This window comes from Rhodnius prolixus, unplaced genomic scaffold (genome assembly GCF_049639745.1).
Source record: "Rhodnius prolixus isolate KJV_2025 unplaced genomic scaffold, Rpr scaffold_3, whole genome shotgun sequence".
In the NCBI taxonomy this organism is placed as follows: Eukaryota; Metazoa; Arthropoda; class Insecta; order Hemiptera; family Reduviidae; genus Rhodnius; species Rhodnius prolixus.
The window spans coordinates 8,973,144-8,997,428 of record NW_027411603.1 but is presented as its reverse complement, the minus strand read 5'-3'; the positions used below and the strand labels follow the sequence as shown (position 1 = coordinate 8,997,428).

The window sequence follows — 24,285 nt, the reverse complement described above, 5'->3', positions numbered from 1 at the left end:
ATAAGTTTAAATAATGTATTTTTCAATCAAATTGAACTTATTGAATAATATAATAATAAGTGTACTTTTTAGAAATTTATTTCATTTTGATTGAATGAAAATTATTATAGATGTTTATCTCTTGTTTCTTTATTCAAGATTAAACTCAGTGAGCCCTATATTTTGATTGAATAATGTTGATTTTCAGAATGAATCCTGCTGATACTGGAGTACTGCCTGCAAAAGTGTTCATCAGTGGAAGCCTAAGTGACAAAGACGTAAAACATCTCTCCATTTAACATATACAAGTTTTGTCAGGAATCAATTAATAAAACAAGTATGTAGTTATTATATGTAATATGCATGTTTATTTTTAATCTAATGCAGCGTTTCTCAACCTTTTTTGGCTCGCGTACCACTTGGTAGTACATCATGCTAAATTTTACCACTTCGTAAAAATGATTGTCTTTCGTGAAATTTGTTATTCCGAGTTATTATTCTAAGTAAGGTTATTCTATTATTATTATCTTTATTTGTATAGAGATACAATGTAACTGTTATAACTGAGCTCAAGTTCATGTTCACTTTATAAACAACTTTGTAAAGTGTAAGATCTTAGTTAAATAATTAAAAATTGCTTACATATTTTTCTATTCAAAATTATTAATTAATTTACAAAGTTCTTCTTTATGATTACTATATTTGTTTATATGGAGTGTGATTGTAAAACTTTCATAGACTGGGCAGCTGATAGACAATTAATGTTTCCAGCTCGTTCTTATTACACATTAAACAATGATCTTTGGGGTTTGACTGTATAAATGACATAATCGATTTTAAATTTAATAACATAAGGGACACCCAATCTTATTTCAGAAAGAATTATTCCAACTTGAAAAGAAATGAATTTATCTGAATATTGTTGACCAACATTTTGTAATAAATTTTGAGAATTCCGAAATATATTAAACATAATGTTATTTAGTTTTTTTTAAATCAGTTAAGTGCAAATTTTACTTGTTCTATTATAGAAATGTATGATTCGTGAATAACCATTCTAATCAGCAATTCTTTCTAGAAGGGGTTTGAAATTCAATTATCATTTGTGTTTTTGGGTTTTGAAAAATACTCCATGAAAGACAATTTTAATCCTGTTAAATGTGCTATTATAGTTTCTCGTATATCTTGAGACAGACCAACCTTATTACTGCACATATAACTTTACCGTTCAATATTATTAATTAAAATAATATTTATGATTTATAGGCAAAAACTTTTATATTTATATGATTCTTTTTTATGTTCTCCATTATTGATTATTTTTCGCGTACCATTGGTGGTAATTAAATTGTGTATACCATTGGTGGTGTACCACAGATTGGGAAACGCTGGTCTAATGCATGCATAGTTGGGCAAACTTCACGAGAGCAACGACTAAGTTAGCCGTTGGCAAAATTTTTTAGTGTTATTCATTAGCCTTAATATTTTTTTAATTCTTTTTCATAAAAATAATTCCATAATAATAATGTTAGTAGACTATGTGTGTTATTTTATTTTTCTAATCAAATTAATTTTATTCATAAGGAATAAGTGTGTTATATTATAAAAATATCATTTATTATCATTGAATGAAAAGGTATAGGTTAAAAAGAAAAAGTCAATTCTTTAGTTTAATTAGTCTTCTTTATTTAACTTTTATAATATACATAAATTGTTACAGATGTTTTTCTGTAACTTCTTAATGCTAGGTAAAACTCACTGAACATTATAATTATTTAAATTACAATAAATAATGATTTTCAGAATCAATACTGGTGATACCCAGAGTACTGACTGCAAAAGTGTTCATCAATGGAAGCCCAAGTGAAAAAGACGTAAAAGACAAATCCAATGTGAATATACCAACTTTGGTAAGGGATCTAAAAAAAAAAAAGTATGTAGTTATAATACGTAATATGCCATGTATTTATTAAAATTAAAAATTGCATGTTAAAAAAAATTGAATAAAAAAGTAAAAGTAAAAATAATTTTATTTTTCCATTAAATCTGTTAATTAATATGAAAACGTAAAAATAGAACGAAAGTAATTAATAATATTTGATTAATATTAAAAATGATAAAGAAAATGCGTAAAAAATAAAAAGGATAACCTAAAAGGAAGGTTACAGAGTCTAGAGAGTGGTAGAAGTAAAAAAGATAACCAAAGAGGAAGGTTAAAGATGGCTGGCAGAGTCGTGAGAGTGTGCAAGAGCAACAGTCAGCTGGAGCGATCTAGTGGCCACTGGATCAGGTGAGTGAAGTGTCCGCCATCTTGCTCTGGGTGGGTATATAACTAAGTTCGTTGGAAGGGCGGGGCAGGGTGGGGAGAACCGTCGAAGCGACAACATCTCCCTACCACATGATTCTTAGAGAGAGAGGTGATGAATGTTAGACTAGACTAGATAGATAACTTATGTTTGGAGCGACGAGCGATCTACCCCCCTGCATCATTCAAGTCGTACTAAAGAGAAATTGCCTTGACAGCTGTATATATAGGGAAGGTTACAGCACTGCTACCTGGTGGCAATTATATGAACTACTATTTAACCTGCCTGATAAGTGGCGCCCTCTGGCGGATTTTTTTGGAACTAATTTTTTATTTTTTATTTTATACTTAATTTCTTTAGATATTTTTAAGTTTTTCTGATAGTTTTATACATTTTTTAGCACTTCTTTCTGTATGTTATTAATTTATTTATGTATTTTCACATATAGAATTTACGACTATGTCACAAAAAATTGGTATGAAATAAATAGATTTTTTTTATTAAGCTAGACGTTTTTCTTAATTTTCCTGCTAAATAATACCTTTTTTTCATGAAAGTAAAAAAATCATATAATAAATAAGATTGTCTTGCAAATTACAAAAAAATACAAATACCTGAATAATACATTTCTTTAGTAATTTATTCATAACAAAAGTTGTTTATTCCATTGGATGTTTCCTCAACTTTTTTTTCATTTCAACTTCATTTTGATGAATAGTTTTGAAGGTAGTACCACAATATTGGCTGTTTCAATCTGAAAATCATAATTATTCGACGAAATAAAGTGTTTATAAGAGTTAATAATTAATTATGGTGTTCTATCCAAAAATACTATACATCAAAACTCAATCGTTTTTAAAAAATACATTTTTATTTTACAGGAAATAAACGAAAAAAAATGAAAAACAAATGAAATTTAAAATTTTGAAAATTAATCAGTATTTTAGAATGAACACATAGCATTAAAACAGTAAATTATTTGAATTACTCCTTCCTTGCAAGCTTACTCTCGTGCTAATCTTGTCCTAGTCAAATTACACTTACTGACATCAATTTATAAATCATTGGTTTATTACAGCTAAAATAAACCATAAAAAAAAAACTCAATTTTGTCCGAAATTATTTAATTTTAATTGTGAAAGCTAAAGAACTACGAATATCTCAAACACTTGGTAAAGTATTATGTACTCCGAATAATTTTGAATGAACTTAAACCTGTTTAGGATTAAAAAATATTAAGCTCAACTAAAAATATTCTGAATTTACATGCATATTTGACGCAGAAGCTTTCAATCAAATTAAAACCTACTTTCAACAAAAATTAAAACATTTTCAGTTTTAATAGGAAAAGTTTAATTTATCTGGCAAAAAGAGCTTTAGTTTCTGCTGTAATACTGTGTGTTAACTAATAATTAATAAGACTACCTGAAAAACAGTCCATAGGCAGAGAGTGGTAGGTAGATTTCCTGGACTTCTTTATACTCCAGAGGAGAAAGGATGAATCGACTTATATTTACCGGCGTACTGCTGCATGTAATCATTTCAGATGAAAGATGAGCAGCCAGCTGGAATAGCGTTGGAGAGCCCAGAGATGAAAGCACTGGAAATGGAAGTTCTGAATAATTTGGATAAATAATAGTTTTATTTGATGATTTAAGATAAAAGGTTGATAAGTACACTTAAATGTTTAAGAACCTTCTTTGATTAATATAAATAAAGTATTTTCTATTGGGTGAATATTTTTAAAAAATAGTTCGGATACAGCATGATTAATTTGGAAAAAAGTTTAATCTGGCTGAAGAATACTTCTATTTGATTGAAAATGTTAATGAACTAACATATACTGATAAAAATGAAGGAAAATTAAGCACGACGGATAAAATTCGAAGCACGTTCAACTTTGAAGATTTCAATCAAATTTTAGCTTTGTTTAGAAAAATAAAACATTATTCATTCAGATTAAAAGGAAAAGATTAAAAAAAGAAGATTTAGTTTATATAAAAATATTCGAACACATGAACTAACCTGAATTAGAGTCCTTAACTGGCAGAATGGTAGGTAGATTTCCTTGGCTTCTTTGTACTACAGAATGAATATCACCTAACAGTTACTGGCGTGCTGCAGGATGTGAAGAAGTCCTACAACAGCAATATTAAATAAAATTGAAACTAAAGGGAAATGGGGCAGTTTATTAAATAAAAATATTGGTGCTGATGTAGAAGAAATTAATTTTGAAGAAACAGTTTGCAATAAAAATTCGTTTGTGCGTCTTTGGCAAGGATCCAGTTCAGCTCATTCCTGCTTAAAATTTAATGAACATTTGTTTATATAATATATGTAGTGGAGGGGGAAGAATGTGCAATAAAGCACATTACTTTCTTTTACTACGATTCACTAAGTTCCAACTTTCAGTGCACTGAAAAAAGCTCCGGGCGCCAATAACCTTAGATGTTGACGCGCCTTAAATCACAAAAAAAAAATAAGTTCCAACTTAATGCAGCTTAACTTATTACATGCACTCAATAGATACATTGTGAGAACTACACCCAGAACCAACCTATTAAAAAGAATCTTGAAAATAAATATTTGTATTAATTTACTGCTTATTAAATTTAGTTTGTAGGGCCCAAGGGTCGGACTGCTACGATCAGTCAAGTAAATTTAAATTGACTTTAAAAATAAGTATTAAACTTATGTTAATCGCTTATTTATAACAAACGAAAAATAAATAAAACCACTTTTAAAAAAAAATAATAATGTATATAACAGACAAAAACAACTTATATTAATTGAGAACAGAATAAAGAACGCACGCTTTCAATCGACATCAAATATGAAAACAACATAACTAAAATCATACTTCTAATGAAAAACAATAACATAACTTGCGTAATAGAAAGGAGAGAATTTACAGCCATGTACAGAAAGATAGAAAGAAAAATGTATCAAATAAGAGATATATTCATTAGGTGTAAATATCGTAAATAAGAAATTTAGAGAAAAACATTCATTCTAAAATATTAATATTAATTCTGAGAATACAAAACGATATTGTTAGGTTTAATCAGGCTGAAGAATGCTACTATTTGATTGAAAATGAAGTTAGCTCGTGCTTGACGGATAAAATCAAAGATATTGCCAAGTACGTTTCACTTTGAATACTTCAATCAAATTTGAACATTATTAAGATTGAAAGAAACATTACTGAATATTACTTACGGTTTTGTTTGTGTTGGAATACTTAGAACACATGAAATATTAGATAAGACTAACTGAATACCAGTTCTACGCTGGCCGAGTGATAGATTCCCTTGACTTGTTTTTTGTTATTTATTACATATTGCTTTTGGGGTTTATCCCCTGATACTCCGGAATAGAATGGATATGTATCATAAAATATTTACTGGCATCTGTTAGGTATGAAAATGGGTCACAGAGATAATTATTTGAGATGAAACCTAGCATTAATACTCTGCAAGCTGGCAAAGTGTCGGAATGCAATGGATAAAGATAGGACTCTCTTGTCAGCAGTTTCTACTTCTGCACTGTTCTTTTAAGCAGACAATTTACAAAAAAAAATATATTTGATCTTATAGTTTAAATAAATATACAGTACCTTAGTTTAAAAATATTAATTATTGTGTCTAGTACTCTCTGTATTTTTACAAACAGCAGTAAATAACTAACTTTGGTGGAATGTGCATTGAAACCTCGACAGTTCAGCTTCCGTTAGACATTTTAGTATTCAAATTAAACAAAAAAACTGTTAATAATTGTCACCTCAAAGCCCAGAAGAAGGTGTAAATCCAGAAATACTATCAACAAAATCAATTTAAAAAAAAAGTTTACTTAAACTCCTCTTTCATTTAGAGGGGTTTGTTTGTAATAAAAGAAAGTATTACTTTCTGATATCACAGAATATTTTTATTTTGAAATAGTACTGAGCATTACCATTCATTTGTTATAATTTCAATGTAAATGTAGTATCGTTGATTTTAACGTCGCCCATGCATGCTTTTATATTGGACTTTCTTCATCAGTCTGTTTAATCATCAGACTGATCAAACAGTTTAAAAATATACTGCTTAGTGTACTCCAATTCAACTTAGTTCTTGATTCACACTACACTTACTGACTGAGGAGTGAAGACTGAAGTCAGGGAGGTTATATTTATGGTTTCAAGATATCATATGGTGTGTAAATGTGATATTTAAAATGTTAACGAACTATAAAACATTTTTTATAAAAATATTGGAATAAAATTAATAAAACTTAGTACGGACTTGAGTCTTCTGAATTTTTTAAATATAAGTAAAGTTTTAGAATTGTATTTTACATGAGAGGGGCGCGCTTTATGTAAGCAGAAAACACTGAATTCACGTTCATTTGTACCAAGAAATGTTGTTAAATTAGAAGAAATTATATATACGTATAACTGTAGGTCTTCAAAAGATAATAATAAACTTCGAGAACTTTTAGAAAGGACGAAAAATGGCATTTAATAGGATTGGCCGAGGTTAGAAGAAACTTCCCGTTTCTTTAAATTGAAGTATTGAGATGGAAAATGGAATGAAATTTTACTGCAACGGAGAAGGAAGTTTGGGAGGAACTGACTTCTTAGTGAATTCACATATTTCAAGACAAATAATCCCGTTTAAAGACAACTCTCATCGGGTATCGAATTTAAAATGGAACCCTGAAAAAAAAAGAAATTGAAGAATGAAAATTATACAAGTATATGCTCCTACAAGTGAGGCTACGGAATAAGAAATAGAGGAGTTTTATAATCAAGTTCAGCCTGCTATTAACAAAGACTGATGTAGATTCACTATAATAATAGGGTACTGGAATGCGAATGCCTAAAAGTAAAACGATGAAACTGCTGTAGGAAACATTCGATTAGGAGAACGAAATGAAAGAGGAAATCAGATGATAGAGTTTGCAGGGGCAAATAATATAATGATCATGAACTCCTTCTTCAAAAAAGAATTACGGTGAAAATGAACATGGATTAGCTCAGTTGGGAAAACCTGAAATGAGCTAGACTATGTGGTGTCAAATAATAAAGATATACCTGATACTGGTTGTTGATATCAAAGAAAATATAAATATTGGCAGCGATTGTGACAAAGTAATCACAAAAAGAAGAAAGAAATTAATAAAAAACCAACTTGAAATAAAAAACAAATATGTAAATTTATAAGAAATAAACAAAAAACAATTATGCAATTCCAGATGCTGTCCACTTCAACAACCCTTGTTCTTCGAGTAAGCAAGATGTGGTAAACCTGTTTGCTGAGTATTTCTCAAGTGCATATAGTAAGCCAGTTCCAGATACTACAACCAATAAAGTTGTGATATTTCTGAATTCAGTGAATATCTCAATAATAGAAATCAGCACAGAAGATGTACTAAGACAACTGTGTAATGTGAGCATCAGAAAAAGTACAGGACCATCTGTAGTAATAAAAACTTGTCAATTTGCTCTGGCTCTGATTCTGGCTTCATTATTTAACAAATCTTTAAATCAAGAGATATTTCCGGCATGCTAAAAGCAAGTCTTGTAGTTCCTGTTCACAAATCTGTAGATAAAAGGGATGTTACACATTATAGACCAATTTGCGTTCAATAAGCAATTGCGAAAATTTTTGAAAAGTCTTTAATTGACATCCTTTGACCCTTACACGAAAATTTCATCCTCAGTAAACAGCATGGGTCCCATTCTGAAAGATCGACTTTTACTAATTTGTTACTATTTGAAAACTATGTATCTATAGAGAGCCTTAGTTACTGGTCAAGCAGGTCGATGCTTTATAACTCGATTTCGCCAAAGCTTTCTATCGCGTCAATCATTCCAAACTAAATCAGAAACTTATCTTATTACGGAATTCATGGATCATTACTTGACTGGTTCTATTCCTACCTCACCGTAAGACACCAATCAGTTAAATTCAAATCAGTAAGTCAGAAGAATTTCTTATATCATCTGGTGTACCACAAGGCTCTATTCTTGGCCCTTTTTAATTCAAAATGTTTATCAACGAAATATCTACGTGTCTCAATTCAGTAAACTTTCTGCTTTTTGCTGACGACTTAAAGATTTATGCTGCCATTAACTTAGCTGATGACTCTATCCTGCTCCAAAACTCTTTTCATTACCTGAATGTTTGGTGTGATGAAAATGATATGATCCAAAACATCTCGAAATGCAAGGTATCGTCGGAGTCGGACGTGTACCAGCTTTGATTATTCTCTTCATGCTAAAACACTTACTGGATCTAATGTAGTGAAGGACCTTGGTGGTGTAACGTTCAGTGCTACTCTTTCATTCAACCTCCACAAGATCTACTTGAAACTTTGAAGACGTCAGAACCATAATTGACCTTTACAAAGTAATGAAACGACCTATTCTTGAGTACTGCTCTGCTTTATGGTCTCCTTATCAGAAAACTTACGTCAACAAACTTGAATCACTTCAAAGGAGATTCCTAAGATTGCTCTGGTATCGAGAGACAAAAGCCATGACGGTAGTACCAAACGACGACAAAATGGAATTTAGTGGTTTGAATACTTTTCAGTTTCGTAGACAGGCCACAGACTTAATTTTTATTTTCAAAATACTAAATAATAATATTTATTGTCCTGAACTGTTATCACTTAAATTTTCACGTGCCAACATACAATACTTAAAACTATAATACTACCAAATTGACAGAAATTAAGATTACTTTAGGAAATTGATTGTCGAGTTAAAATTCATTTAAAACAACTCATTTAAATTATAAATTTGAATGTGATCACATATAATTTTCAAATCTTCCATAATTCTGATGTTTGCTATGTAGACTGAACATCATTAAATTCTAATAAATAAATTAAAAATAAATTTCAGCTTCTGCAAGACCTCCATCAACGAAATAATTATTTTTTCAGATAAGTTATTAATAGAAACAATTTTCAAGTGTCTACATCAGTAAGAAAAACTGCATGCCTATGCCATCTAGCGGAGGTTTAAAGAACTGCCACTTAACAGTAGTTCTAAAGGGTGCCGCTAGATAGTAATGAAACCACTTTTGCAAGTGGATTTTTGCTTTAACTTTCATTATAGCGCAATAACTTCCTGGTCTGATTATACATTTCCATTTATTTATTTGGGAACTTACAATCAGAACAACATGTTTGTGCTCTACAATGAAAAATAACGATATTACCTTGAAGGTTTCGAGGCATTTTAGGTACCTATTAATCGTACGACAAAGCTTTTGATTTATCTTTTTGTAGATATTGTACTTCTGCTCCTGAACATTTTTTTTATTCATTTAAGTTAGATACTTTTTTTATTTGGAATTTTTTAGTTATTCTTAAATTAATTCAGATTGTTTTGTTTAAATTTCTTAAAACACTTAAATGGTAATCGTAAATTCAAATCTAACGAGAAGTTGAATGTATTCAATTTTTTTCTAGGATAATTGTGATTTGATATTTGTAAATATCATATTGCAATTCTCAAATTAAAAGAAATTGTTCTAAGAAGCAGTAAAATGAATAAATAATTCAAACTTACCATTTTAATTAGATGCCAAGTTTTAGATGAGCAGTAAGAGGTGTGTCTAAATGACTAAATTCGCCTGCTGCTGTTCCTAAATTGAATATAAGCTTTGGTTGGAATAGATGGATGTCTGCAGAGATTTGGACTTGATTTGTGATTCAGAATTATGTTGCTTTTCAAGACGATTTTATTGAATAGCAAACCTAAAACATAATACAATTGATCATATTGAATTAGTCTATACTATAACCGAAATGAACAAAAAAAACAAAAGAGGACTTAAAATTTCCCCCTGCCCCTAGTAACCAAAATTTCATCAGACACGGAGGACTCCCCAGAGATAACAAAGGATGCCATGGAATACATCTTACTGTAAAACCTAATAACTTTTGCGCTAACACCAATTTGAGCCAATTTAAACCACAATTTTGAATGGTCAACAGAATCAAAGGCCCTCTTTAAATCAATAAATATTCCAAAAACCTTCCTCTTCTTCAGTCTCAGTTGTACATTAACGCCCGAAATTAAACTAAAGACCGCGTCTGCACGACCTCTGCCCTTACGAAAACCCATTTGCTCTTCTGGTATGAGATCTCTAGCTTCTGCCCAATTAACGAGTCTATTGTACATGATATAAGTAAATATCTTAGTAATTGCATTAAATATGGCAATGCCACGATAATTTTTATGGTCTAAACGATCCCCTTTTTTAAAAAGTAATTGCAATTTTATTTTACACCAGGATGGTGGGATATTTTCAGTTGTCCAAATATTATTAAACAAGTTTAATAAATAAGTAGTCCAATTCGGGGGTAAGGCTTTATAACACTCGTTAGGAATTGCATCCAAACCTGAGCTTTTTTTGTCTTAGAATTATTTATACTGGCCAACACCTCCTCGAGAGTTATGTCCCCATCTAGCTCATAAACAAAATTACTTATAAAAACAAAGTCATTATTTAACGTGGGTGGAAGAATGCTACGATAAAAATTTTCCCATTCATCAATTGAAATAGGACATTTATTCTGATTTTTAAATTGTATACGTCTTATACATTCCCAAAACTGCGACGGATTTTTAATATTACTTATAGAGTCTTTTATATTGTTATAATAAACCTCTTTATTCAATTTAATTAAACATTTATATTCTTTCTTTTTATTTATATATGTAGCTAACAAATCTTGCTCAAAATTATCTTTTTTACATTGATTATATAATGCACGTACTTCCTTCTTAGCAGAGATGCAATCCTTGGAGAACCAAGGTTTATGAACGTTTTTCTTCACACCCAGGTTTTGTTGCTTTAATAAGTTTAAGTTAAATAAGCTACCTTGAATTGCCGAAATGAAATTATTATTAAGCGCTGAAGAAGATTCACTTGAAAAGTAAATGTTTTCTACTGAATTGATATAGTTACAAAATGAAGATGCATTAAAAGCATTTCTATTAAAAATCCACGGAGAGTTAGTTTGCTGTGAATGTAATAGTTGTGAAGCATTGTCATCTTCATCCCCCAGTAATATAGAGATAGAGCATGATAGATGATCTGAGAGATCAGAAATATTTTTAATTTGAAAACTACTTACAGGAAAAGAGAAAGCAAAACTTAGCCAGACCAGGTCAACAGTGCTACATCCTTGATTACCTATATATGTAAAACTTCCAGGAAAGTCCAGGTCGGAACGGCCATTACATACAAACATTCCCAGCGACTCCATTTCTTCCACTAACTTTTCTCCTCTGCCATTAACTACTTGATCCAAAGATACTCTGTGACCCCAGAGCTCCTGACCTAAAGTAAAACAATTATCAAATTGATTTAAATTAGCAATTCTGGCATTAAAATCGCCACCCACTATTATATCAATACCATTATACAAAGAAATCACATTAAATAACTCATTTTAAAACCACTCACATATTACATGGTTATCACTACCTGGTTGCCAGTACACCAAACCAACAATTAGCTGAGTATGTTGAACATCGAGTAGGAGACAGATGAACCAGCTATTTGAGACTAACACTTTACATTGAGATGTGAGACCTTTCTTAATAAAAGCAGCGAGACCACCACTTGCTCTTCCCAATTTATGTACTTTAGTGCTTCCTTATAGCGACACTAATAATCATTCAGAAAAAATGGAATATTAAAGCTAGTAGTATTATGAATCCAAGTTTGGCTGAAACATATAATTTCATGATTTAGTAACTGATCAATATCTTTTGGGCACAAATTGAACAAAGTTCCAAAACCATACACGTTCCAGAATAATACATTAATTTTATGATACAAGTATTTTGTTGACGAGTCTGTTCCGAAATTACAAAAGTAATAAATATGTTGGTGAAACGTAAGGGGGCAATGGTTGGGATAGCAGAGTGACACTTTTTGATTCTATTGCATCCGTAACTCTACTGTATGGATCAGAAATTAGAGGAATGAAATACTTAAATGTGGAGAAAAAAATTCAAGTTCGGTTCTTTAAATAGTTGTTGTGTTGACCTAAAAACACTCCAAATTATATAGTTTTGCTAGAAACAGAAAGATTACTATTGTATATTATTATTTCAAAATAAATGATCTACATGTGATGAAGTTTTTATCAGTATACCCTTGAAAGACTAATATTCCAATAAGAAACATCTCTATTATACTTAAAAAAGCCTATATTACATTAGGTTAACATTTTCTTTGAATTGGTAATTTTTACTCCGATATTTTTGCAATAATTCTTCAACTGGCTATGTAATGTTAGTATATTATTATTATTATTATTATGGAAACTCATCAGACAAAGACGATAACAAAATATCAAATTATTAAGAGAATTCAAAATATGTTATTAGATTTTTTGGAAATGCATAATTAATGACATTAAGTAGTAATAACTAGGCTAATTATAAGTACAAAGTCTAATTAATGGACAATTCAATCTATACGTTATATGGTTTAAATTTAAAAAGTTAGAGATGAAATTTAATTACATTTAAACAGCAATAGAACGCATCTTGAGATTGAAAAAAGGCATTTTTGCCTCATGAGCATAAGCTACACCTGGAAATAGACTTCCTTCAACAGTTGTTTACAAAAATGGAGCAAAAGTGAACGCATATACTATCTAGCGACAATATTTAGAACTACAATCAAGATGTAGTTCACAGTATTGCCGCTAGGTTGCATGCACTCTATCGCTTCTTTTAAAAAATTCGATACCTTTTTGAACATTATAGTAGTTAAAAGCCTAAGAAAAAATATTAATCGGAATTTGTAGAGATGATGTAGTTTTTGGATACATAAATACAATTATAAAAAGTTTTTATTAATCTGAGTAAAGTTTTTTTTACTTAAAATGTAAGTTATTTTTAGATTTCTTAAGATTTTCACCTTTAAATTGCTCAAAAATTAAAATAATAATTATGAATTGATTGTAATTTATAGTAATTCGAATCTCATGAGGAGTTTTGTATATTTAATTTATTGAAATTATTTAAATAATTTTTATGTGACCGTAAAGCATGGAAAAATATTTTACTTTAAACTTTTGTTTGTTTTAACTGTACTTATACTCAAATTTCAAGTTAGAATTTAAAAAAAAAGTACTATAAACATTTGTAAGATTAAATAAATCAAACCTTCTTAGTTTTTAATTAGATGCAATGAAGTGATGTGGATACGTATACATAGATTAAGATAAATCCAAGCATTCATAAATCCCACCCATTGATCTACCAAATCTGAGGTTCTTGCACATTCTAATCCTAAAGTAGATACGATAGAACATATGTAGATATGCTAGATGACTCCTAATGGCTCGGATATTTGACGCCAGCTTCTTCACTTGTTAGAATGGGCTAATCTGAGAGACATCAAGACGTTAGAAGTGTGTTTTGAGGCCATTAATACTGTTATTAGGCGATTTCGGCGACTTACAAGATACAACTTTCGGTGAACTACTTGTGATATTATTGAACTAGTTATTATTATTATTATTTCTAAGAATTTTCGCTCAAAATGACACTCAAGTTGAAACTGATTTTGAAGAAAACACGCCAATAACTGCACGTTAAATTACAATCAAGCCACTCCACTTTTTTTAAATCCAAAAAAGAAATACACTAATGTATTTTATGAATACAGTAAAATCCGATTACCCAAATATTCCTGAGATAGTATTTAAGATATTTTGTAAACTCATTCGCCATTTTCTAGAAACCACTTTTTGACTCGGAAAACCTCAAACCGATATTTCTGGTGACTACTTTCCTCCAGTAATGAGAAAGTTAAAGAAACACTTGCGAACAAGAGAAGCTGGACAATACTCTTGGCTCGGACAGAAAACATTCTGAAGTCGAAAACTATCTCAGAACGTTCTACAAAACCTAACACAGATTAAATTAGCAATTAAATTTATAGTAATTTTTGCAATTACGAAAGCGGCCGTTCAAATAAACTGTTTACTTCTCAAAATCAATATAATATCAATCAAAGGCGTATATACATATAATATTTTTTTAAATATAATTTTTACCTCTTTAAGTCTTTGTATGTTAGAATTAGTTCATGTCCTTCGTTCTATCTTGGATGAATCGTAAGCCAGAGCAAAGTCGAAATTCTTCTTTCCAGGTTTGGCAAAAGATCGTCCTGCGAGTCGAAATGTATGGCATTAAAAAAGTAACAAAAAAAGAATACTAAATTCATACAGATCATCCATTTTTATAATATATTTAGTTGTGGTTGAATCCTAAAACATTTATCATCTTTGTCTTAACACAAAACTGGGCGTTTATTATTATTATTTAAGAGGAGTGAATAGGACCTGGCCCTGAAAGGGCTACTAATCTACCCGATAGAAAACCCAGCATTCAAACAATTCTCGCAACTAACCTTTAACACTGGTAACTCCGTTGAATAAATTGACTGCTCCTAGGTTTTATATTTTCTATAATTTTTAATTGTGATATCTATCTAAATAATGATCACTATTCTATTGAAAATCTGCCAGAAATTGGCATGTGAATAATAAAAATCTACTTCGAATTCATCGGAAATTACAAACGCCTCAAGATATTCATAAAAATAAGACTTTCGATGTGTCCAGAATAAGTTTGAAAAATACGTATTAAATATTCCCAACTTATAAGCAATAAGTTGGTTAAAAACTAAAATTAAATTAATCAATTTTAATGTCAACAAAGTGTTAATTGTTGATCTGTAAATAAAAACTTCGTCTACAGTCCAATGCTCTGTTCAGATTTGCTGATCATATTAAGTAATAAGCAGTTCTTGGCTGGTTGTTATTGGCCAAGAACTGCCACTATCTTATTAAAAAATACAGTCAACACAACACGAAATATCATATTTGATCAAAGCTTACATTAGAAATAACAGAAGTAGTTTTAATGAGACAGTTGAAGAAGTTATTAGCTATTCATTTTGAAATATCTACAAATTTCACCTCTACATTTTTGTTCTTATGTGACTGGACTGTCGAAAGTGTCAACAAAACTTTCTTTGAAAAGAAAAACATTAAAATAGTTCACACTTTAAGTATTACAACTTAATTTATAAAAATAAATCATTTTAGAATGTTTGTCTGTTTAAGCAATGTTTTAGTTTGATTTTCTAGCTTGAAAGAATATTTAAATGAGATACAGTAAGGAACATTTTATGTTTAAAGTTTTTAACATTGCTTTAAATAAACCTTCTTTTTAGACGGTCTACCTATCATTAAAAAAGAATTTTAAATTTATAATGAATTAAACAAAAAAAATAGAGAACTAAGTAAAATAAAATCCCTAATAAATATTTAGGTACATGCTAGTTAAAATTATACTAATTACAAATTACCTTTTTTACTTTTCAAGATAAGAATTGTAAATCTTACTTCTTTATGTTCATGAATGTCGGAATAATTGCGTCCCTTTGATATGACATTGTTATTTTTTAGCCAAAGTTCAGTCCGCATTCAACTGGCTGGATTTTCTAATGATTTATATTCTGCTTAAAATTGTATAACTTAACAAGAAAGTAATCAATAAGAGCACCTGTAAGATTTACCAAAGACCACGATATCCATTCAAGTTATTGCTTTATATTAGCTGAACACAATAGAAACAAATCAAATATTTACTACAAATTACAGTACAAATTATAAAAAAAAAAAAGTACCTACAACTTTTCAAATATTGTAGCATTAATTACAAAAAATTAATCTCAGATAAAACGATGAAATACATTATGAAGTGAATTATTCAGAAAAATATTGTTATCTACGGATAAATCTCTCTTTATATATAAATCTTTTTCACGGCAAGAGACTAAATAATCCTTAAGAAACAATCAAATCTGAGAAAGACTTACCTTTTTGTAATATTCTTTTTACATTAGTAAATACATCAGGAAAGTGATAATTATTGATATTTGATTCAATTATTTTTACTATTTCTGTAATTTGTTTAGAAATATATAAAGACGAGTTATTTCTAATTAAAATGAGAAATTGATTAGATTATTTTAGCAAGTTTAACAGTTAGATGCCAAAAGTGCATGCCCATGCTATCTATCGGCGGTATGTAGAAGGTAAGGCACGGGACACTAGCTTACTAGTTCATGAACTTTTAACAGTTTCTAAAGCAGCATAGATTTTAAAAGGGGGCCAATTTCAAAGATTTTTTTTTTTTTGGTCTATAATGATTTTTCAGTCTAAAGAACTTCGACTAAATTGAGTTTTGCACGGTATGAAATTTTCTTTTGAACGTCAAATTTAATTAATCACTAAAATAATGCAAATCATTTGAAGTCGGTTCAATAAATCTCATAAATAACTACATATAAATATCGAACTAATACTTTTCATTCACCTGTTCTTTTTCTTTTGTTGCCTCTCCAATTTGGCTTTGTGTTGCAGGAAAAATGCATCCAATTTTCTTCTGATTCTGAAATTTTCGAAAAACCTTGATTCTGTCATTGCTGGTGTGCAGTTGAAGTACGATCTCTTTCCAGACGATCCGTTACAATACACTTCTAATCAGTCCCTCCTCCTCCTTCTTCTTCTGATAGGTAATTTATTTGATGATTAGTTCTGAATAGATTCCTGTAACAGTTGTCCTGTGGAACAAATTCAATTAGAAAATTAAAGTCTGAACAATAATTTCAAAAATCATCATTTCCACTAATCAAAAAACAATGGTGTCTCACTTTTTGTTTAGAAGCAATGAACTCTTTAATCAATACAGTTTTACCAGTAAGACTTGTTTTAATTCTACATCTATTTCTTAGAAAAAATAGGGAACACATTATTTTTTAGACTAGTAATATCGTATCTGCACTAAAAATTATTTATGCAAGTACAGCATTAAATAATATTGTTTTTCATTGAAAACATTCCAATATTAAATTTATATAATTTTATTACTTTACAGCAGCTCATCCCAAACCTTTAATTGAACTTTTTGAAGTTTATCTTCTTCCACATTAATCCTCCAAGGAGATTGAATAGAAGATGGTCCCGCAATCTACTCTCCTCATAAGAGCAGTATAGTGCATCTGTTCACGTAAATGGAGTGTCGCCACTGAGTGCCTTCTCCTATCTTCATTCACGATATTGTTATATTATAACACATTTGTTTGCTGCAACAATAAATGCAGTTGCACATTTCAATAAAAAATTTTTTAAAAAATTATATAATATTTAATTAAAATAATGCATCAGCTGTAAAAACGAATCATTTGTTTAAGAAATGCTTGCGACATTTATAAGAATGGTATCTAACAAATTAACTCATCAAGCAAATACACTTTAAAAATTTTGAAATATGCAGCATCAAATAACAAATCTAATGTAACAACCATTACCCAATTTAGTAAATATGATTTAGTAATTTTTATGAACATACAAAAATGATCCATTTTTTATTTCCAAAAAGGTAATTATTACAAATATCCTATTGGGATTAAACAAAAATAATAATGCTTGTTTTTTCGTCTTCTTTACTTATGATATTTACCATGTACCAAAACAAATGGCACCACCCTTAAGGTAAAGTCGTACCGAAAGTGGATGATCGTTAATTCCGTTAAAAGAGTTCAAGGGAGAGATTGGAGTGGATAACAGACTTAAAATACGGATTATCAAAGCGACCAGTTTATGAAAAGGTAACATCGTTTGGTCTTCATCTCTGCTGGACAAGTGATTGGACACCATAAAGCAGCCATTTTTAGATATCATATTGACTTCTTAAGGCAGCCATGTTCCACTGTTGCCAAGATAGACATCAGTAGGATTACATAATCTTTAATTATGTCCCTATTTTGTACGGGGCAGAATTGATGAAATCGAATATTGATGAGAAGAAGGTTCTAGGGTAAGGCAATATGAAATTGTAGCATGATCTCATAGTTGTTATCAGATGTGATCTGCGCTGATATAGGGATTAGATTTAGATCTTCTTCGATTTTTATCCAAGAAAGGTTTGATCTCATCGATAAATTGCGAGTTCTTAATACTAAATTTGATATCCTTTTTATTAAACGATCTTGTTAGTGCCATATTCCGACAAGATCTTACGATGCGAGCATAGGTCGTCACCTTTCTACAGTTTCAAGCCTATAACTTTATTCCTTCAGTGAGGTGCAACTTTTTTTTTAGAAGGCACTTTATTCTCACGAATAAGTGTGAAAGTACCAAAATTTTCATCTATAAGTTAAATACCTAGAATAAAAATCAAATATGCGTTAGGAGGCAGCAGCTTCAAGTTCTACAACTACTAAGCGTGTATTCAATGCTGATGATCGCGTTGACCATTGTGATCTACTTGATGTTACGGATTTGAACATTACTGTCAAGAATATATTATGTGTAAGTATAAGTGTAAATTATTTATCTTATTTTACAAAAGGATATATTTAATTAAATTATGTACCATAATTATAATTTTCATTATTTTTCAGTGCACAGTAATCATATTGGTTACTTTGGACAGATTGCCGTAGAAGCAAATCTTCAGATACTATTACTTATGGTCTATCAACTACCGCAAAACCTCCAACATTTGATGCTGCACAGACAGTGGCAGGCAACAACTAAGCACATTCCACAGCCTGCATCGTTTGTTTCTTGGCTACCTCAAATGGCAGTGTCCGGCGTAAATTCTGTGTTGACAGCTTTGATCCGGAACCTACTGTTTTTCAATTGAACAAGATTTCCTGTAGCAATGAAAATCAACTATTTGTCCCAGCACCAGTGTCTGTTAAACCAGCAACTCACAATGGTTTGCCCAACTTTTAAATAATTACTTAGTTTTGAAATCATATAATAAAGTTTCTTCTGAGGGATTTGATTTCGATAAAAAAAATTTTTTGAAGGGTTGTAATATACTTCTGTTTTCCGTCCCACTCACGTATGTACAAATTTATTCCTTTTTTATTTTTACTTGATTAAATGTTTGATGCCAAAAGTAACGTTAATTTCAATTTAAGTATTATCTACATTAAGTAAATTTGTTTCATACAAATAGGCATACTGTCATTATGCCGTTTATTTAGTAAGTTTAGGTAATTATTGTAGAAAGTTGGTGAATCAGTAAAATAAAAGCAATGCAACCATTCTAATCGAAGTCACGTAAGTAAGTAGAGGTGCTCATAGGTTACAAGGTCCTACCTTGCTTAGTCCTTTAAACGCTAAAGTTCTTAATCGCCTGCTTTCGTCCTGAACCGATTAGATTTCAACAGATTTTCCACATTATTGATGTTTTCTTGCGGATCATCTTCAAGAATTGTACGGCCTTATTTAAATTCTTCACTGCTAAAAGATGAGAGCAGACTTCATATCCTTGGAGGACTTTTTTCTTCTTCTTTTTTTAAATAATTAGAAAGCCAACTCTACTGCAACCCTGCAACCAAAAAGGTCAATGTAAATAGTTACATCACCTTCTCGAGTCCTTTCTCTTTGATTAGTCTCAGAAGGCTGGTGAGGGGATTCCAGTAAAAGCTTCAAGGTATGAAGAAGTTTTCTTTTACGAGGAGCCAAACTCTCAGTAGTTTAAAGCCTTCACACTGGCACAATAAAAGCAGTGCCACCAACTGTTCTTCCTAGGTTATTATTGTCAGAGGATGCGATCCAAGCATTTCTTTAGGCAAAGGAGAGCCTCCAATCATCAGAAGAGCTTCCCAGTTTGAATAAGTAAGTCGTCTTGGGCGAGTTGCAAAAAATTACCTTTTTTATTTGCCTTTGGCCTAGGGTTCCCATAGAAGCTCTCCGTTTAAAATTAGTTATTTAAAAAATAATAAATTCATCACTATTTTTGAAGAATTCAGCCTTGACTTACAGATGAAATTGGATAAACCAGGGCTCATGAAATCTCTGCAGACGATTATAATTCTTTCAAGTACCATAAGAGCACTCCCAGATTCACCGGGAACTTTTGTTACAGACTACAAATAATTCATTAGATTTGCTAAGAATATGCGATGGAATAATAATTAAACATGTGTGTTTTCTAAATATACAAACAACCTGCTAAGGAGAATTTGTCCAATTTTCTTTTCTTTAAATGTCTCCTAAAAAAAGCTATGAAGTTTCTGCATATTGCTTTTTTTCATTGCTTACTATTAAGGTTTGATCGAAATAATTTATCTCAACGATGATGGATAGATAAGGTGAGGTTTTTGAAGAACGTAAAACCGAATTCAGATCGATGCTAATGGCTGTCCACTTAGTAAAGCACCTCAAGCCTGTTTCATTAATTTTCTCTTCACTTTTTGTTGCTGAGGGCCCAGAATAAGGACTGACTATATAACCGAAGTAAATTGGAAGTAAATGAATGTTTTTGTTGTTCAAAATTCTTATGAATGCCGCAATCTTAAGTTAATGTCAGCTTATACAGTTAAATATATTGCTTATTAATTTAATACTTACGATACCAAAGGGATACCATTTACTGAGAAAAAAAACCTCTTTTACCTCTTTCTAACGCATAAAAACCTTTTGCACTGTTTATAACTTGAACTAGAATTCAAATAAACTAAAGCTGAACTACTATTTACTTTAATAAATACTAGAAAAATGTCCAAATAAATGTTTCCACAAGTTTTTTTTTTTAATGTTCATTCCACCATACAGTCGTTACGAAAAAATAAGAGTACAAAAATAATAGTTCCTGATATGATTCAAAGAGAGCATTGGCGTGTAAAAATTAGGTGCTCTACCTTGTTTACTCAGTGAGTTTATAATTATTTTCAGTAAGTTATTATACAAAAATATATAAATTTATTATATAATAACTTTTTATATTCCTCCAAACTTTCTGGCAGATTTATTTTAATATAAAAGTAAAAAGAACAATTATACGAAAGAGAGCATAGATCTCAATTGGAAAGCAACGTTTAATGTATAACCTCACTAAATACTTCCCACCTACCGTCGTGCTTGAAAATGTGGAATAACTTGGATCTGGAAGTTTATTATATTCTAAAATAAAGTGTATCATTCATCATAAAGGTTCTCTTAGATCCATCTTTCTTAAATCTCAATACATCGAGGTAAGTAACTATGATTTATGAAAAGTTATGATTTAAAAGTATCTCTCTCTATAGTGCTATAAAAAAATGCTAAAAAATTTGATTCTTTTAGTAGGTAAATTTAATAAAAGTAGATTATTGTATTTAGTTCGCAACGATTCCTCTAAACTGTAATTAGGAAAATTGAAGATGTTCCAAGTATTGAAAATTTCCAAAACTGTAATCCATGTAAATACAGGCTAGGTACTCAGTACAGAATTTCATAAGATGTGACAGTTTGTGAATTAAACAATGTGGAAATAGGTTATAGCCAGCTTCAGTCATAATGTTATGATTTATTTTAATGCCAAGCTTTTGACGTTTGGACTTGTCATTTTCAGGGTTCTGGAAAATATTTTACAGAAACAGATTACAATATACATTAATTTGACGACAAAAAAAATAGTTCACCACTATTATTCACCTTGATAACAGTTATTCACCCAAATAAACTTTTTAAAACAGACCACTCAGTGCCTAAACAGCCAGGATCAATGACATAACTTAAGATTAATTCCAAAAATGTTAAATAAGTTACAATTGTTAATAAGTATAATGTAAATAATTGTAAACTATTTGTTTTATCATCAAATTATGGTGTATTGTAATCTGTTTCAATATGTTCCACATCCCTGAAAATGACCTTAGCCCAATGTCGAAAGCTTGGCATTAAAATAAACAATTAAGACCGAAACTGGCAATAATTCATCTTCTTTTGGATAATTGAAACAGTTTTTGATTTGCTAAATCTCAGCATTTTACTAGTTATAACTCTAAATAGTTAGAGAGTTCTAAATAGCAATTTTGTCCAAAAATGTACGAAAGCAAATTAATTTTAATTCTGTGTTAGCAGAAAATATTCCTTCATTTTCAAGAAAGAAATCTTATAGATACCTGAATGATAGGCCTTCTTTTTTTATTACTGCAATATTCTCTTAAAATATTCACACATCTTAAGCAGTCATATTGAATTAACTCACTGAACTCAGTAAACCACCATTTTTTGCTGAGACGAGCACCTATCTGATCTCTATCGATTGTAATTGTCAAGACAGACTGGCTGTTTCTGTAGTTAGAAGTCCTCCAGTTCTAAACTTTTGTAGCTATCTTCCCCTTCCTGAGCTCCTAGAAGAAGCTCAGCATACCGAAGGGTTCAGGCCCCTTAATAGAGGATGCAGTATTCTTTTGCTAGGGTATTGTTTGTTTCATATAATAATTATCATTTATAATTATTTACTAAATGCAATGTCCTTAGCACTTTAATTTTTTTTTTTTATTTTGTTACAAAATTTTGCTATTCTAAACAGTGTCATGTACATTTTACATTATTTTGGTGAATATACATTTACGAAATTTGTTACGATATTCGTTGTATAGTAATACGTACATTTGGAGAAGCTATAAAATCACCAATATATTGCGGATTAAAGATGTATGTTTCTGTAGACCATTTATTTTCTGCTAGTTGGCCTGTATTAATGTTATCGCATGAAAATGATTTACATTTTGAAAGATGGTTACATCTTAAGTCTAATTCACATTCATCAATTGGTTTATGACATCTGCAATATTGTTCGCGTCTGTACAATCCATATTCTTCAAATCGACCACAATCTTTTTGTGGCTCTAACATGATTCTTCCCGGTAAACAGGTTGGCTTAGGTCGGGTAGTACAACATGGATTTCCAAGGCATCCCCATCTATCGCAGGCATCCTGCAGTCCATTGTGTTTAATACAGTCACAGCCCCTATGCAGCAATCCGCCTCTTAATTCCACAGATTTAGTTTTTGACACTTTCCAAGGAATACAACCAGATTTTTTCCTTTTCTTTACGGAGAAGAAAATCGGAGAAGTAAAGTGTCGATCTGATTTTACCGCTGAAAGTGGCTTGTATCCTTCACAATTAATAACATTGCTGAAGTATTGACAACCTGCCATTAATAAATTTTAGATACTTATTTGTTGCACACGTTTAGCTGTCTTTATGTTTTTTGAAAATTTGTTAATGTGTAATTGTGAACGAACAAACTTGAACAAACATTTATTACTGAAATATGACTAATGTATTTATTGTAAATGCAAATTGTGAAATATTCCAAAGTAACCTAAATATTTATGATAATATTGTTGCTTAGTAATTTTTTGATTTTATGGGGTGTAACATTCATTTAATGATGTCGTTTTTTTTTTTCAACTAATTTTTATTTTAGAAGAATCTAATTAATTGCAATTAACTATAATGTTAGAATTGACTTTAATTTCCTAACTTGATGCTCACGTTTCCAGGAAAAGTGGGCAGAGCGTCTCTGATAAACCACATACTGATCACTCAGGTGTCTATCCAAATCTAACAACTAATAACGGAAGAAGTTGAGAGTGAAAGGTATGCCCAAGAATGCAATTCTTTGATAGAATATTTATTTAGTTGAATGAATTGTAGTTGCGTTGCTTGCTACCTCATCCAGTTCTCTGCAAATTCTTGTTATCAAGATAATTTCAAGATTCCTCCTGGGCTTCTTTAAAAACTGAAGATTTTTTCGTTTTACACAAAAAGGGAGAATTTGGAACTGGTTGAGTATGGGATCACTAGTAAAGAAAAACAGCAAAGTAATTGCCTATTTTTTCAGGCGGGCTTCACGTCCATCTACCAATTAGGTGTATGGGAATTCATTCTATAACACACCCCAAACATTACTGTAAATAAATTTGCAAAATAAATCATAGTTAGAAAAGAGAGGGCACAGTTTACCTTGAACAGGTGTAGAAGGTACTTATAGTCCACGGAGAGCGACTGGCACAAACCAATGTACTATGAATACGAATATAATGAAATGATAATGATAATAATAAATAGAGGAGTGACTCGAAAATAGAAAACTCATATCAA

At 30.5% G+C, this 24,285-nt stretch overlaps 1 protein-coding gene and 1 long non-coding RNA gene across 15 annotated transcripts in view; one reads left to right on the top strand and one right to left on the bottom strand.

Moving 5' to 3' along the window:
- Window positions 1-1,627: 1,627 nt before the first annotated feature.
- On the bottom strand, window positions 1,628-20,994 carry LOC141452411 (uncharacterized). 12 transcript variants are annotated; one of them, XR_012457393.1, is made up of 12 exons: window positions 20,757-20,994; window positions 17,278-17,470; window positions 15,726-16,948; window positions 14,370-14,482; window positions 13,474-13,697; window positions 11,777-11,959; window positions 11,424-11,629; window positions 9,850-10,037; window positions 4,311-4,423; window positions 3,711-3,885; window positions 2,900-3,039; window positions 1,628-1,898 (listed from the first exon to the last, which is right to left on the bottom strand). It is a non-coding gene; the product is annotated as an uncharacterized lncRNA (long non-coding RNA). The 12 variants fall into 12 exon arrangements; XR_012457396.1 differs by having other exon boundaries at window positions 16,702-16,948; window positions 20,757-20,990; XR_012457392.1 differs by lacking the exon at window positions 13,474-13,697 and having other exon boundaries at window positions 15,726-15,885; window positions 16,702-16,948; window positions 20,757-20,989.
- Window positions 20,995-21,205: 211 nt separating this feature from the next.
- The window catches only part of Glut4EF (Glucose transporter 4 enhancer factor), a 235,360-nt gene continuing 232,280 nt past the window's right edge, over window positions 21,206-24,285 (top strand). For 2 of the 3 annotated variants that reach the window (XR_012457386.1, XR_012457387.1), the window contains exons 1-2: window positions 21,207-21,379; window positions 23,685-23,781. The gene's annotated coding sequence lies outside the window, so the exon portion shown is untranslated. Of the gene's footprint in view, window positions 21,380-23,684; window positions 23,782-24,285 lie in introns of all 3 variants that reach the window. The other variant, XR_012457388.1, reaches the window with a different exon arrangement.